Genomic DNA, 15119 nt, shown 5'->3' on the forward strand with positions numbered 1-15119 from the left:
CATCAGACTCAAGAATTTCAAGTGACCTGTCTTCAAGTTTCTGATTATTATTTTTCTGCCTTTTTGAATCTGTTATTGAGTACTGGTAGCAAAATTTCCAATTCAGTTATTGTATTTTTCAGCTTTAGAATTTCTGTTTGGTTCTTTTTATGTATACATAATTTCTATCTCTTTGTTGATATTCTCATTTTGTTTATATATTGTTTTCCGGCCTTCTTTTAGTTCTTTGTCCATGTTTACCATTAGTTCTTTGAACATACACAAGGCAATTGTTTTAAAGACTTTGCGCAATAAGGCTGATGTCTGTGTTTATGAAGATTTATTTGGGTCCTTTGAATTAGCCATGTTTTGCTCTTTATTTGTATATTTTATGATCCTTTGTTAAAAATTGGGCATTTGACAAAACAGCCACCTTTCCTAGTCTTTGCAGACCGGTCTCATGCAGACCACTAGTCAGCCAGGCATGAAGGCATAAGGTGTTGTTCCCAGGTCTTTTCATAGGTGCAGTCGTAGCACACTACTGCCTCAAACTCCTGGGCTCAGACAGTCCTCCTGCCTCAGCTTTCTGAGTAGCTGGGACTATAGGCATGTACCACTTACCTTTAAACATCTTAAATTCCCTTTAGATTCTCCCCCTGCTTCCTCTCAAGGTCTTAGGTATTCTACTGTGTTTCTTAATCAGTAATTTCTTAGCTCAGAGGTCTGCTGGTCAGTTTTCAGAAGCTATGACCATTGTGTCCCACAGGTTCCTCCAGCTCGAGATCTGAGCATTGTCACTTTTGGCTGTCTGAGCTCCAACTTAGACAATTACAGAGAACAATCCCTCAGGCAGCCCCTGAGGCTAGAATGTGGTATACTTGATTGGTTCTGCTCCCTCTGACTTGTGGAAAGAAGCAGGAAACCAGGACACTGCCTCCCCCAAAATGTACCACCTGGGGAGGGGATAGAGCACAGGCAAGTAAAAACATCATGAAATTTTCTTGTTTGCTTTAAACCTTGACTGATTTCCAGAGCTTCCATAAAGGCATTTTAACCAGTCTCCAGTTGTTTATTTAATGTTTCCATGGAGAATAATGGCCTGGATATTCCTGGTCTACCATCTTACTGATGTCTGTCCTGCATCCATTTTTTTGGTTGTTGTTTTAGAAATGGGGTCTCACGCTGTTGCCCAGGTTGGAGTACAGTGGTATGAATGTGGCCTCCTGCTGCTCTCAACCTCCTGGGCTCAAGGGATTCTCCCACCTCAACCTCCCAAGTAGCTGGGACCACAGGTGTGCACCACCACACCTGGCTAATTTTAAAAAATTTTTTTGTAAAGATGGGCTCTCACTATGTTGCCCAGGCTGGTCTTGAACTCCTGGGCTCAAGCAACCTTCCCACTTCAGCCTCCCAAAGTGCTGGTATTACAGTCACGAGCCACTGTGCCCAGCCCATCCATGAGTTTTGATATGTTGTTTTCATTTTTATTTGTCTCAAAGTATTTTCTAATTTTCCTTGTGATTTATTTAACCCATTCTTCATTTGACTGCTTAGGTATATGTTGCTTAATTTCCACATATTAGTGAATTTCCCAAATTTTCATTTTTTACTGATTTGTAATTTATTTTAATTTTTATTTATTTATTTATTTTGACACTGGGTTACGAGACTGGCTAATTTTTGTAATTTTGGTAGAGGCAGGGTTTTGCCATGTTGCCCAGGCTGGTCTCAAACTTCTGACCTCAAGCAATCCACCCACCTTGGCCTCCCAAAGTCCTGGAATTACAAGCGTGAGCCACCACACCTGACCTGATTTGTAATGTAATTCCATTGTGGTGAGAGAACATACTTTATATGATTTCAAACTTTTTAAATTTATTGAGGCTCATTTTATGACCTAGCCTGTGGTCTATCCTGGAAACAGTTCCACAAGTGCCTGAGAAGAATGTGTATTCTACTGTTGTTGGGTGGAGTGTTCTATAGATGTTTTTTTTTAGGACTAGTTGGTTTATAGTGTTGTTAAAGTCTTCTATCTACTCAGTTCTATCCAGTATTGAAAGTGAGGTTGAAGTCTCCAACTACTAGTATTGAATTATCTATTTCTTGGCTCCTTGATTCATCACAGAATTCTTCCATCTTTCTGTGCTACCATCTAATGATAACACACGATTTCTGTCCTAGTCAGCTCGGGCTGCCATAACAAAATACCACAGCTTAGTTGGCTTAAACAGCAGAAATTTATTTTCTCACAGTTCTGGAGGCTGAAAGTTCAACATCAAGGTTCTTGGCCAGGGTTTGGTTTCTGGTAAGGACCCTCTTCCTGGCTTGAAGACAGCCACTTTGTCTTCATATAGTCTTTCCTCTAAGTATGGAACGCAGCACAAAGAGCCAGTGGGAGTGAGCAAGGGAGCTCTGGTTTCTCTTCTTCTAAGGACACCTATCCTATAGATCAGGTTCTATCCTTATGGCCTCATTCAACCTTCATTACTTCCCTACTCTAAATGGAGTCTCACTGGGGTTTAGGGTTTCAACATATGAATTTGGCGGGAACACAGACATTCTGTCCACACTTCTATCATTAAGAATGCCTCGGCCAGGCACAGTGGCTCACGCCTGTAATCCCAGCACTCTGGGAGGCCGAGGTGGGCAGATCACCTAAGGCTGGGAGTTCGAGACCAGACTGACCAACATGGAGAAACCCTGTCTCCACTAAACATACAGAATTAGCCAGGCGTAGTGATGCCTGCCTGTAATCCCAGCTACTTGGGAGGCTGAGGCAGGAGAACCGCTTGAACCCAGGAGGCGGAGGTTGCAGTGAGCCGAGATCGCGCCATTGCACTCAGCCTGGGCAACAAGAGTGAAACTCCGTCTCAAAAAAAAAAATGCCTCATGATCACAAGATTTCTACTGCTGTTTCAACATTCATGTCCATGTTCCGGACAACAGAAAGAAGGCAAAGGCAGAAGGGCACTTGTTAGCTGAGTTATATATATATATATATATATTTTTAAGACGCTTTCCCTGATGCGTCACTCAAATTTCACCTGATTTCATGGGTCAGGACCTTGTCACGTGGTTGCCCAACTGCTAGGAAGACTGCTAAATACAGTCTTTGTGTTTGTTTTAGCTAAGCACATTGTTCCCCCAACAAAATCAGGGTTTGATTAATAAAGAAGAAAGGGGATGTTTATACTGGTGACCAAGAGCAGTCTCCACTCTGTCTTCTCCCTGTTCCATCTACCACCCATCACGTGCTCTTCCCATCCACAGAACACATGTGCCCTGCCCACCTCTCATCCAGTGATTGTAACCAGCTCAAAGTCCAGGTTCCCTGGGTGGCGTGTCGTCCTCTCCATCAGGGTGGATGTATCTTGTTAGGGACCTGCAACTCATAATCTGAAAGATAAATCATGCGGTATCCACAACAAAAACTCATTCAAAAAAGAGACACTAGGAAATACGTCACAATCACCACCCCAGAATGTGATCACATTCTGAAGCCTTGCTGCCTGGGCAGTGGAGTGAGTCCTGTGGCCAGCTCAAGAGGCACTGCTGGGTGTGCCATCCATGGGGATCTTCCTGACCCATTATCCCTCCAGGCCACGGCTGGTGTGGGCATTGAGGAGGTGCCCCTCCCAGAAACCATAATTAGGGCTTTAGCAATGGCTTCCTCTTGGCATGAGTTCAGGGTCAGAGTCTTGTGGCCAGCCTTTGATTTTCTATTTTTTTGTAATATAGTAACTTTGCTTGCAGGGTATATTACTCTGGCCAAATCTATGTGCAAGTCACCACAGGCCAATAGCTTGCTTCTCCCAGATTTTTTGTTTTGTTTTGATTGTGATTGATTTTGTTTTGTTTTGATTGTGAAACGTATTGTATGTAAAAGAGTGCATATCGTAGATACGGACATTTCCAAATGAAAACAAACCCCCATGTTCTCCCTCCACTCCCCACACTTAGGTTAAGAAGTGGAACATATAATTTAGAAGTCTGGGTCCTCTCTCCAATCACATCCTCTCTCTCTCCCCAGGGAGACTTAAATCCTGATTTTGTATTAACCATTCCTTTGCTTTTCATTTTCCCACATATTTACATATTTCTTTCTATTATATTGTTGAGTTTTTCCCCTTTTTGCCCTTTCTACAAACAGAAAAAAAATCCTCTTACAACTTGAGTTTTTCTTTCAACATTATGCTTCTCAGATTGAACCCTGTTGATGGATGTGGCTACACTGATTCCATTTTCACTGCTAAGAAACATTATGCCATTCTACAGTTGAGCATAGGTCCTTACTGCCCCTATTTTTCTTTTCTTTTCTTTTCTTTTTTTTTTTTTTTGAGACAGAATGTCGCTCTGTCACCCAGGCTGGAGTGCAGTAGCGCGATCTCGGCTCACTGCAGGCTCTGCCTCCCAGGTTCACGCCATTCTCCTGCCTCAGCCTCCCGAGTAGCTGGGACTACAGGTGCCTGCCACCACGCCCGGGTTATTTTTTGTATTTGTAGTAGAGATGGGGTTGCACCACGTTAGCCAGGATGGTCTCACTCTCCTGACCTCGTGATCCACCCGCCTCAGCCTCCCAAAGTGCTGGGATTACAGGCGTGAGCCACCGCACCCGGCCAACTGCCCCTATTTTTACATGCACTGCTGCTCTGAAGATTTTTTGCAACTGATCCCTGGTTACATCTTCAAGTATTTCTCCAGAAAATACAAACGTCTGTCAACTTAAAATGTGGTTACATCCTGATAAACCCATTGTTAGTTGGAAATATCGTAAGCTGAAAATGCATTTCATACACCTGAGCTACCGAGTATCATAGCTTAGCCTAGCCTAACTTAAATGTGCTCAGAACACGTACATTAGCCTACAGTTGGACAAAAAAATCTAACATAGCGCTTATTTTATAAAGTATCAAATAGCTCTTGTAACTTATTAATACTATTTTTTTTTAGATGGAGTCTTGCTTTGTCTCCAAGGCTAGAGTGCAATGGCGCGATCATGGCTCACTGCAACCTCTGCCTCCCAGGCTCAAGCGATTCTCCTGTCACAGCCTCCCGAGTAGCTGGGATTACAGGCATGCGCCACTATGCCCAGCTAACTTTTGTATTTTCAGTAGAGGCAGGGTTTCACCATGTTGGTCAGGCTGGTCTTGAACTCCTGACCTCAAGTGATCCACCTGCCTCGGCGTCCCAAAGTGCTGGAATTACAGGCATGAGCCACCATGCTCAGTCTTCCTGCAACTTATTAAATACACTACTGAAAATGAAAAACAGAATGGTTGTGTGGATTCTCAAAGTACAGTTTCTACTGAATGTGTATCACTTTCGCAGCATCACAAAGTTGAAAAATCATACGTCAAATCACGGTAAGCATAAGCAGAGAAGGTCTGCATATTTAGGAGTGGAATCGCTGGGTCATGAAGTATGTACATGTTCGACTGTTTCCCGATACTATTTTCCACAGCGTTACATCAGTGTACACCATCACATCCTGGCCAATACTTGATGTCTTCTGAAAATGTTTGCCAGTCTTCTGACTGTGAAATCCTATCTCATGGCCAGAATTTTCATTTTTCTGATTACTAATGAGGTTGAGCAATGTCTGATCTATTTATGGGCAATTTGTGTTCCTTCTTCTGAGCAATGTCCCTTCAATTCTGTTGCCCATTATGTGATTGGGTGGTTTGTTGCATTCCCATTGATTTATGGATAGTCTGAATATATTCTGGACACTAATCCCATCACTATTATACTTACTGCCAAAATCTTTTTTTTCAGTCTGAAAATTTGGGGCTCTGTAACTGATTATCTCTGCCATTTGCCCGTGCCCCTCTTCCCATGCCCCTCTTCCCATGCCCCTCTGCCCATGCCCCTCTGCCCGTGCCCCTCTGCCTGTGCCCCTCTTCCCATGCCCCTCTGCCCATGCCCCTCTGCCCATGCCCCTCTGCCCATGCCTTTAGGTGATTTGAAACATAATCCAGGTGGAAAGGCAACACCTTTAATTAGATCTTGCCGGTGGGCAGAAAACTCCCTTCCTTCCTTCCTTCCTTCCTTCCTTCCTTCCTTCCTTCCTGCCTGCCTGCCTGCCTGCCTGCCTGCCTTCCTTCCTTCCTGCCTTCCTTCTTCCCTCTCTCTCTCTTTTTTCTTCCTTCCTTCCTCTCTCTCTCTTTTTTCCTTCCTTCCTTCCTTTCCTTCCTTCCTCCTTTCCTTTCCAGCTCACCAAAACTTAACCTTTACAGCCCCAAACCCAACCCTCTCCATTCAGACAATTCCCAAACTGCAGATTCTATAACTTGCAGCCCCGCTTTGAGATACCAAATTGGGATCAATTAGTATCAACTAGGATCTGATGGGTAATCCAAGGCTGAAGTGATGGCTTTGGGATGTCTCCAGGGATTCAGGCTCCTTTTGTATTTCTGCTCAACCTTAGAATGGGCATCTAGCTTTCCCAAGATGGCTGCCTGAGCTCCAGCCTTCACATCAGCCTTCAAAGCAGGAGGGAAGCAGAAAAAGCAAGGGCAAAAGGAGGCTGGTCAACTGATTCGGCTCTCTCTCCCAACTTCCTTTGCTATAAAATGTATTTGTATAAACTATTAGGAGCTTTTAGGTGGGAAGAATGCTACCAGATTTCACCACTAGGTTCAACAGAATATAACGAGCCAGTGCTGTATCCAGTGTTAAACAGGCGTGGCGCATTGCAACAAATGCTACACAGGACCACCTAATCTGCAAAAAAACTTACAATCATATTTTAAAGCTTCAGGAGGCAAAACTATTCCAATTTAAAACACTAAGAAACAGTGCCATCATGAAAACCAAAATCAACTTCTGAGGGTACCAAAAGGGGTACAGAACAAACGTGAGGAAAATCAGCATTTGTTGAGTTACAAATATGGGTTTTCTGTAAGACAGACATTAAAGAATTCAATGACAAAGCTTGAAAATACAAAATAAAACCCAAGTCAGTGGTCATATAATTTAAAATTTACTTCAGAAAAGGCAAGGCAGGCCAGGTGCGGTGTCTCACGCCTGTAATCCCAGCACTTTGGGAGGCCGAGGCGGGAGGATCACTTGAGGTCAGGAGTTTGAAACCAGCCTGGCCAATATGGTGAAATCCCGTCTCTACTAAAAATACAAAAATTAGCCAGGCCTGGTGGTAGGTGCCTGTAATCCCAGCTACTTGGGAAGCAGAGGCAGGAAAATTGCTTGAACCCAGATGAAGGTTGCAGTGAGCCGAAATCGTGCCGAAATCGTGCCACTGTACTCCAGCCTAGGCGACAGAGCAAGACTCTGTCTTAAAAAAATAAAAAAAGAAAAAGAAAAAAGGAAAAAGAAAAAAGAAAAGAAAAGAAAAAAAAGAAAAGGCAAGGCAAGGCAATAGAGTCAGCTTCTAGCCTGTCAAATCTTTCCTGCACTAACATCATCTACAGAAACACGTGGCCGATTTCTGCCTAGAGACTCCTATCACGCTGAATGCGATACAAACACGCTATGTACAAACCTGTATACAGAACCAAAAGAATGTCCCCTGTCTCCTGTGGGGGTTATCAATAAACAGCAGGAAACCTAAAGCTTCATATTTTTGTTGCCTTACCAGAATTCCAAATTTAGTCATACAGTTAGCCCTCTCATGGAGGAGCCTGGGAAATACAGTTTTTTTTTTTAACTGGGCACACACTGCTGACACCCCGTAAAATCAGGGTTTTGTTAACAAGGAAAAAGGAAATAAAAGATCTTAAGTGGGCCTGGCACAGTGGCTCACGCCTGTAATTCCAGCACTTTGGGAGGCCGAGGCGAGTGGGTCACCTGAGGTCAGGAGTTCCAGATCAGCCTGGCCAACAGGATGAAACCCCGTCTCTACTAAAAATACAAAAATCAGCCGAGTGTGGTGGCGTGGGCCTGTAATCCCAGCTACTCAGGAGGCTGAGGCAGAAGAATTGCTTGAACTCGGGAGGAGGAGGTTGCAGTGAGCTGCGATGGTGCCATTGTACTCCAGCCTGGGCGACAGGGCAAGACTCTGTCTAAAAAAAAAAATCTTAAGTGGGCAATTCTAATTAGTCGAGGCAGAGAGGAATTTATCCCCACCAGAATTGCTGGAAGGGCTAAAAAAGCAGGTCCAGGCAAAGCTTCCAGAAACAATGCAGTGCTTAATTGTTGTGATGAGCCTCAGAAACACCGCCTCTGCCGCCTCCTACACCATCAACAGACCACCTCCGCCCATCCTGCTTCCTCATGTTGCTTCCAAATCAAAGTCTCCTATGGGTGCATCTTATTGATGGAACTTGGAATCCAATGAATGGTGCGACTGAAAGAGCTGTAACACAAAGAAGACTGAAGCATGTCCCCTGCGTACCACGTGATGGGCAACAAGAAGGAGAGACGAGCTGTGGCCCTTCTGGGAGCCCAGACCTCAGGGCTCCCCAAACCAGGACTGTGACATGCTGTAACACCCTTTTTGGGGCTCTGTGGTTCCCAGTGTCTCCGAGTTTTTGGGTGCCATTGCATTCCCCTTGTCCAGATGCTGGTGCCCGCAGCGGAAGCCACTTGCGGTATGTCTGGTCCACCCTCAGCCCCGCACAGAGCCAGTGCCTAGAGCTGCCCTGCCTGCCATAGTTGGTGCCCCTGGCTGTGAGCAGTAGCCGGACCCCATGCTCGCTTGCTCACACACCCCTCAGCACTCCCACCTGGCTCAGCCTTAGCAGGTGTGGGATCCAGGCTGGTAGTGCAAGCCGAATGCAGCCTGCCAGGCTGAGTGGGAGGAATGAGCCCAGCAGGTGCAAGCAAAACCCAAGCAGAGGTGCCACCAGCCACAGAGGTTTCTGGCTGGTGAAGCAACGCCCTAAGGATCCTGTGACATCTTGAGCCTGGGCTTGTGGGGCTGTGAGGTTGCATTGAACCAACATCTACAGAGCTTAGAGTGAAGGAAAGGAGCACCTGGCCTACTCTTCTGGGCGGGTACGGAAGGCTTCCTGGAGGAGGTGATGCTGAGTTGAACCTCATGAAAGTCAGCTAGGCAAACTAGGGCCAGGGAGGAGGACGCTGAGGAGCAAGTGCTCTAGGAAGTGGGAACAGTAGAGAAGCAAAGAGCTGAGGTGTAAAAAGTACAGAACCTTAACAGCCTGTGTGGCCCCAGGTGGGTACTGACCTGGGCATTCAGATGAATGAGCAGGTGGTACTTTTGGTGATTTTCCTCTGGGTGGTGCAGCCACATGCCAGGTACATGGCTTGGTGAGAGGAGCATGGGTTGAACTTGAGGTCTCCCATCCCCCACCTTGGCTAGTGCTTTCTGCAGAGCACCAACTCTGCAACCATACGCTGCACACCTGATACAATGCACCGTGTGTGTGCTATTCATGAGGGCTGGCCCAAAGGACACAGTGACCATCCATTGCCTTCCTGAGCTAGAGCTCAGGGATGGCCAATGCCAACACTAAGAGATTCCTTTTTTAATTATTATTATTTTTTTTTGGTAGAGACAGGTCTCACTATGTTGCCTAGGATGGTCTTGAACTCCTGGCCTCAAGAAATCCTCCTGCCCCAGCCTCCCAAAGCACTGCGATTACAGGTGTGAGCCACTGTGTTTGTCCCCAACAGATTCTTTTTTTTTCCCCCTTGAGACAGGGTCTGGTTCTGTCACCCAGGCTGGAGTGCAGTGGTGTGATCTCAGCTCACCACAACCTCCACCTCCTGGTTCTAGCAATTCTCGTGCCTCAGCCTCCCGAATAGCAGGGAGTACAGGCGTGCAACACCATGCCCAGCTATTTTTTTTTTTTTTTTTTTGTATTTTGAATAGCGACAGAGTTTTGCCATGTTGACCAGGCTGGTCTCAAACTCCTGGCCTCAAGTGTTCCAACCCACCTCAGCCTCCCAAAGTGCTGGGATTACAGGAATGAGCCACTGCACCTGGCTCCTGACAGATTCTTAATGCCTTCTCTCTGTGTGCAGTCTCTAGTTCCTCCCATTTGGTTCCGGTCCCCAACACTCCGTTGCTGCATTTGTGTTTTGGTCTCTTTTACGGTAGAGCCCCTTCTCACGCGCTGAGCAATCCACGATTACCTGCTCATATTAGGAGGTGCCCTGGTACCTCAGAGTGTATGGGAGCGGCTGTTGACACATTGTCACTACAGGGTGATCTGGCTGTGCTCTTTCACTGGGGAGCCCCCAGTGCGTCGAATTCTTCAAGAAAATTCTTCCAACTTCTTGTCTGACCTGTCCTTTCAGCTTGGCACAGCAGATGAGGCCTGGGCCAGACCACCCTGGGCGCTGTCCTGGCTCTACCGTCCTCCAGCTGTGCAAGTTTGCACAAGTTGTCGAATCTCAGGGGCCTGGTGTTCTCATCAGTGAAGTGGGTGTGACGACATCTGCCTCCCTCGGATGTTGAGAGTGAAGTGGGCTAACGAATGGGGAGCATTTGCGTTTTCTCCTTCCGTGGCCTCAGCCGTGCCCCCAGCCAGAGTCTTTGTGTAGTCTCACTCACTGTTTTCCTCTGTGTCTCTGGAGCCGCAGTCCCTGGGTTAGAGGTGCTCCCCGGGGCCCCTGCAGAGACTGGCACCTGTACCAGGGCGGTTTGCAGAAGGAGGTGTGAAGCAGATAACAGGGTGCTTGTCTGGCCCTAGAGGGAGGGCACTGTGCCAAAGGGTGTGTGGCCAGCTCCACCCAGGGCAATTCGCCGTGACTACTGAGCGGGGAGCGGGGCAGCCCTTGTCAGAATGAGAATACTTAACCTCTGTTGGAAGGACTGATGGGAGCAATCTAGGCCAGAGAGGGAGGAGGAGGAGAGCAGAGCGGGGTCTTTGCATGGGAGGTTCATCCAATCCTTCTGCCTTGAACCTCTTGACTGGGGTTCAAGGCAGAAGGATTGCTTGAGGCCAGGAGTCAAGACCAGCCTGGGCAATACAGTGAGACCCCATGATATGGCTTGGATCTATGTGCCCACCAAATCTCATGTCAAATTGTAATTTCCCCCAACCCCAGTGTTGGAGGTGGAGCCTGGTGGGAGGGGATTGATCATGGGGGTGGAGTTCTCAGGAACGGGTCAGCACCAGCCTCTTGCTGTTGCTCTCGTGATAGTGAGTGAATGAGTTATCACGAGATCTGGTTGTTTAAAAGTGTGTAGCAACTCCCCCCTTTCCTTTCTCTTCCTCCTGCTCTGGCCATGTGAAACGGCTCACTCTCCTTTTGCCTTCCAGGATTGGAAGTTTCCTAAGGCCTCAGTGGAAGCCAAGAAGAAGCCGTTGTGCTTCCTGTACAGCCTGCAGAACCATGAGCTGATTAAACTTCTTTTCTTTATAAATTATCCAATCTCAGGTATTTCTTTATAGCAATGCAAGAATGGACTAATATACCCCATCTCTTCTGAAAAAAAAAATATATATATATATATACACACACAAATGTACGGCCAGGTGTAGTGGCTCATGCCTGTAATCCCAGCACTTTGGGAGGCTGAGGCAGGAGGATCACTTGACTCCTGTAGTTTGAGACCAGCCTGGACAACATAGTGAAACCCTATCTATAAAAAATAAACAAAATTAGCCAGGTGTGGTGGTACATGCCTGTAATTTCAGCTGCTCAGGAGGCTGAGGTATAGGGATTGCTTGAGCCGGGGAATTTGAGGGGGCAGTGAGCAAGCTCACACCACTGTACTTCACAATCCAGCGCTCGCTCTCTCTGTCTCTCTCTTTCTCTCTCTCTATTTTGTCATGCACCAAATAGCCCAGGTTGGATGGGGACTATCTATCTATCTATCTCCCACCCAGTCTGGGAGGAGTTGCTATACCCCCCGTGCGGGGGATGTATATATATATACACAGGCGCGGTGGCTCATGCCTGTAATCCTAGCACTTTGGGAGGCCAAGGCAGGTGGATCACCTGAGGTCAGGAGTTCGAGACCAGCCGGCCAACATGATGAAACTCCATCTCTACTAAAAATACAAAAATTAGCCAGGTGCAGTGACAGGTGCCTGTAATTCCAGCTACTCAGGAGGCTGAGGCAGGAGAATCGCTTGAGGGCTGTAGGTGGTGGTTGCAGTGAGCCTAGATTGCACGACTGCACTCCTGCCTGGGCAACAGAGTGAGATTCCATCTCAAAACAAAACAAAAAATATATATAAATAGTATGCCTCCACCCAGTCTCTGCCATGCCCCCAAGCACCAAATAGCCCAGACTATATACCCCCACCCAGTAGTAGCCCCACACCAAGGCTACTTGATGCATGACAAAATGACTAATGTCAATGATGCAGGTGAGTTTTGCTTCAGGAAAACCAAACCACACTTGCCCAAATTTTAAGTTGACCATTCGAATTCTGAAGAAAGATTTTTAAAAGAAATGTTTGTATTTTGGCATAATTCTAGATTTACAGAAAAGTTAACAATATAATAAACAGAACTCCCATATCCCCTTCCCCAGGTTTCCCCCTCTGTTAACATCTCATATGACCATGTCCATTTGCTAAAGCGTAGAAACTGAGCTTGGGGTGGTCCTCTGAAGGCCACATCGGACTTTATCTGAATTTGAAGAAACATCTTGGAAAAGTCATTCTCCTTTCTTGAGAAGCTAGGATCAGACATGAAGATGAACCACGTCTGAGATGACAATACGGGACGTTGGCAAATAGGGTTCAAAGGACACAAACGTGATGGAGCCAAGTCTGCAGGACAGCAGGGTGTGATGAAGAGACAGTCAGGAGTGGGGAGGCCTCAGTTCCTGCTTGGGTCTGCCATTCACTCTGTGTCTTGGCAAGTCCCCTCACTCAAGTGCCTCAGTTTCTTCATCTGTAAAATGGGAATAACATTCCTTGCCTGGTGCCCCTGGCAGAGTATGGCTGGTACTAGTTTCCCCCTCAAATCCATTCTCCCAACTTCCTCAGTAAGGACGTCTGCTTTTTGGCTGGGCACATGCCACTCCAATAAGCACTACATTCCCCAGCCTCCCATATAGCAAGGAGAGACCAGGTGACTATGTTCTAGTCAATAGGAAAAAAGCAGAAGAGGTGTGTCCATCTTCCTCAAAGACAGGTGTGCCGTTTTCTCCCATTCCTTCAGCCTGTGGCCGGCAGGAATACTGTCATAGTGGCTGGAGCTCCAGCAGCCATTTTAGACGGTGCCATGACCCAGCAAATGGAAGGTTCACCTGGCAAACAAACACGGCATCAGAAGGCTTCCTTGACATTGTAGAACCTATTACCTTTAGACCAGGGTTTCCCAGCCTGAGTCCTATTGACACTGTGGGCTGGATAATTCTTTGTTGTGGGGGCTGTTCTACGCATTGTAGGACGTTGAGCAGCATCCCTGGGCTCCACCCACTATACACCAATAGCACTCCCACCCACCAGATTGCCATTGTCCTCTGGGGGCAAAACCACCTCTGGTTGAGAAACTGCTGCTCTGGGACAAATTGCATCCAATAAGAACATAATGCAAGTGGTTGCACACAGTGGCTCACGCCTGTAATCCCAGCATTTTGGGAGGCTGTGGCGGGCGGATCACCTGAGGTCAGGAGTTCGAGACCAGCCTGGCCAACATGGCAAAACCCCATCTCTACTAAAAATACAAAAAAAATTAGTGGGGTGTGGTGGTGGGCACCTGTAATCCTAGCTACTCAGGAAGCTGAAGCAGGAGAATCGCTTGAACCCAGGAGGTGGAGGCTGCAGTGAGCCAAGATTGTGCCATTGTACTCCAGCCTGGGTGATAAGAGAGAAACTCTGTCTCAAAAAAAAAAAAAAAAAAAGAAAAAGAAAAAGAAAAAAAGAATACAATGCAAGTCACAAATACTAGCCACGTATGTAAATGTTTAAAAAGTAAAAATAAGCCAGGCACGATGGCTCACACCTGTAATCCCAGCACTTTGGGAGGCCGAGGTGGGTGGATGACCTGAGGTCAGGAGTTCGAGACCAGCCTCGCCAACATGGTGAAACCCTGTCTCTATCAAACATACAAAAATAAGCCAGGTGTGGTGGTGGGCACCTGTAATCCCAGCTACTCAGGAGGCTAAGGCAGGGAGAATTGCTTGAACCTGAGAGGTGGAGGTTGCAGTGAGCCGAGATTGTGCCATTGTACTCCAGCCTGGGTGATAAGAGAGAAACGCTGTCTCGGAAAAAAAAAAAAAAAAGAAAAAAAGAAAAAAAGAATACAATGCAAGCCACAAACACTAGCCATGTATGTAAATATTTAAAAAGTAAAAATAAGCCGGGCGCGATGGCTCACACCTGTAATCCCAGCATTTGGGAGGCCGAGGTGGGTGGATGACCTGAGGTCAGGAGTTTGAGACCAGCCTCGCCAACATGGTGAAACCCTGTCTCTATTAAAAATACAAAAATAAGCCGGGTGTGGTGGCAGGGCACCTGTAATCCCAGCTACTCAGGAGGCTAAGGCAGGGAGAATTGCTTGAACTCAGGAGGCGGAGGTTGCGGAGAGCCAAGATCGCGCCATTGCACTCCAGCCTGGGCGACAGAGCAAGACACTGTCTCAAAAACAAACAAAACAAAACAAAACAAAACAAAAACAACTAAAAATAAACAGGTAAAATTAATTTTCATAATAATATTGTATTTAACCAAATATATTCAAATTGTTATTTACTATATGATCAGTATAAGAATTACTGAGGGGCTAGGTTACATTCTTTTTTCATATATAGGTTTTACATTTCAAGCACATCTGGATGCAGACCAGCCAGATCTCAAGTGCTCAAAAGCCGTATGTGCCAAGTGGGTACCCTAGCAGGTGACATGAACTCTAGACTTCTGGTACTCGAGGGAGAAATAAGGCTCTATCTCTTCTAAGCCACTTCATTTTGGAGTTTCTGTTACTTACGGAGAATGTAATCCTTACCAGCACACAGGGTTTTTGATGAACCACACGCTGTTGGACACTCAAGAAGAAATTAAAGCAAGACTGCTGACCCAGGGATGAAAAGCGAAGTGCCTTAGAGAAGCCAGGCGAGCCTGCCCTGCACACTCCGTCACTGTCTTGGTGCTCCCAACGTCTTCATCAGGGAGGCATCATCATCTTCATTCCATAAACCAAGATTCCGAGGTTGGAGAGCGTGGTAGGTGCCGTCACGTCCAGCCAAGGTGTCCCCTCTCCAGCCACGGCACTCAGGTCCCTGCTGCAGGGAGCCTTGGCAGGTGGTAACCCTG

The sequence above is a fragment of the Macaca mulatta genome, chromosome 12, assembly GCF_049350105.2.
Source record: "Macaca mulatta isolate MMU2019108-1 chromosome 12, T2T-MMU8v2.0, whole genome shotgun sequence".
In the NCBI taxonomy this organism is placed as follows: Eukaryota; Metazoa; Chordata; class Mammalia; order Primates; family Cercopithecidae; genus Macaca; species Macaca mulatta.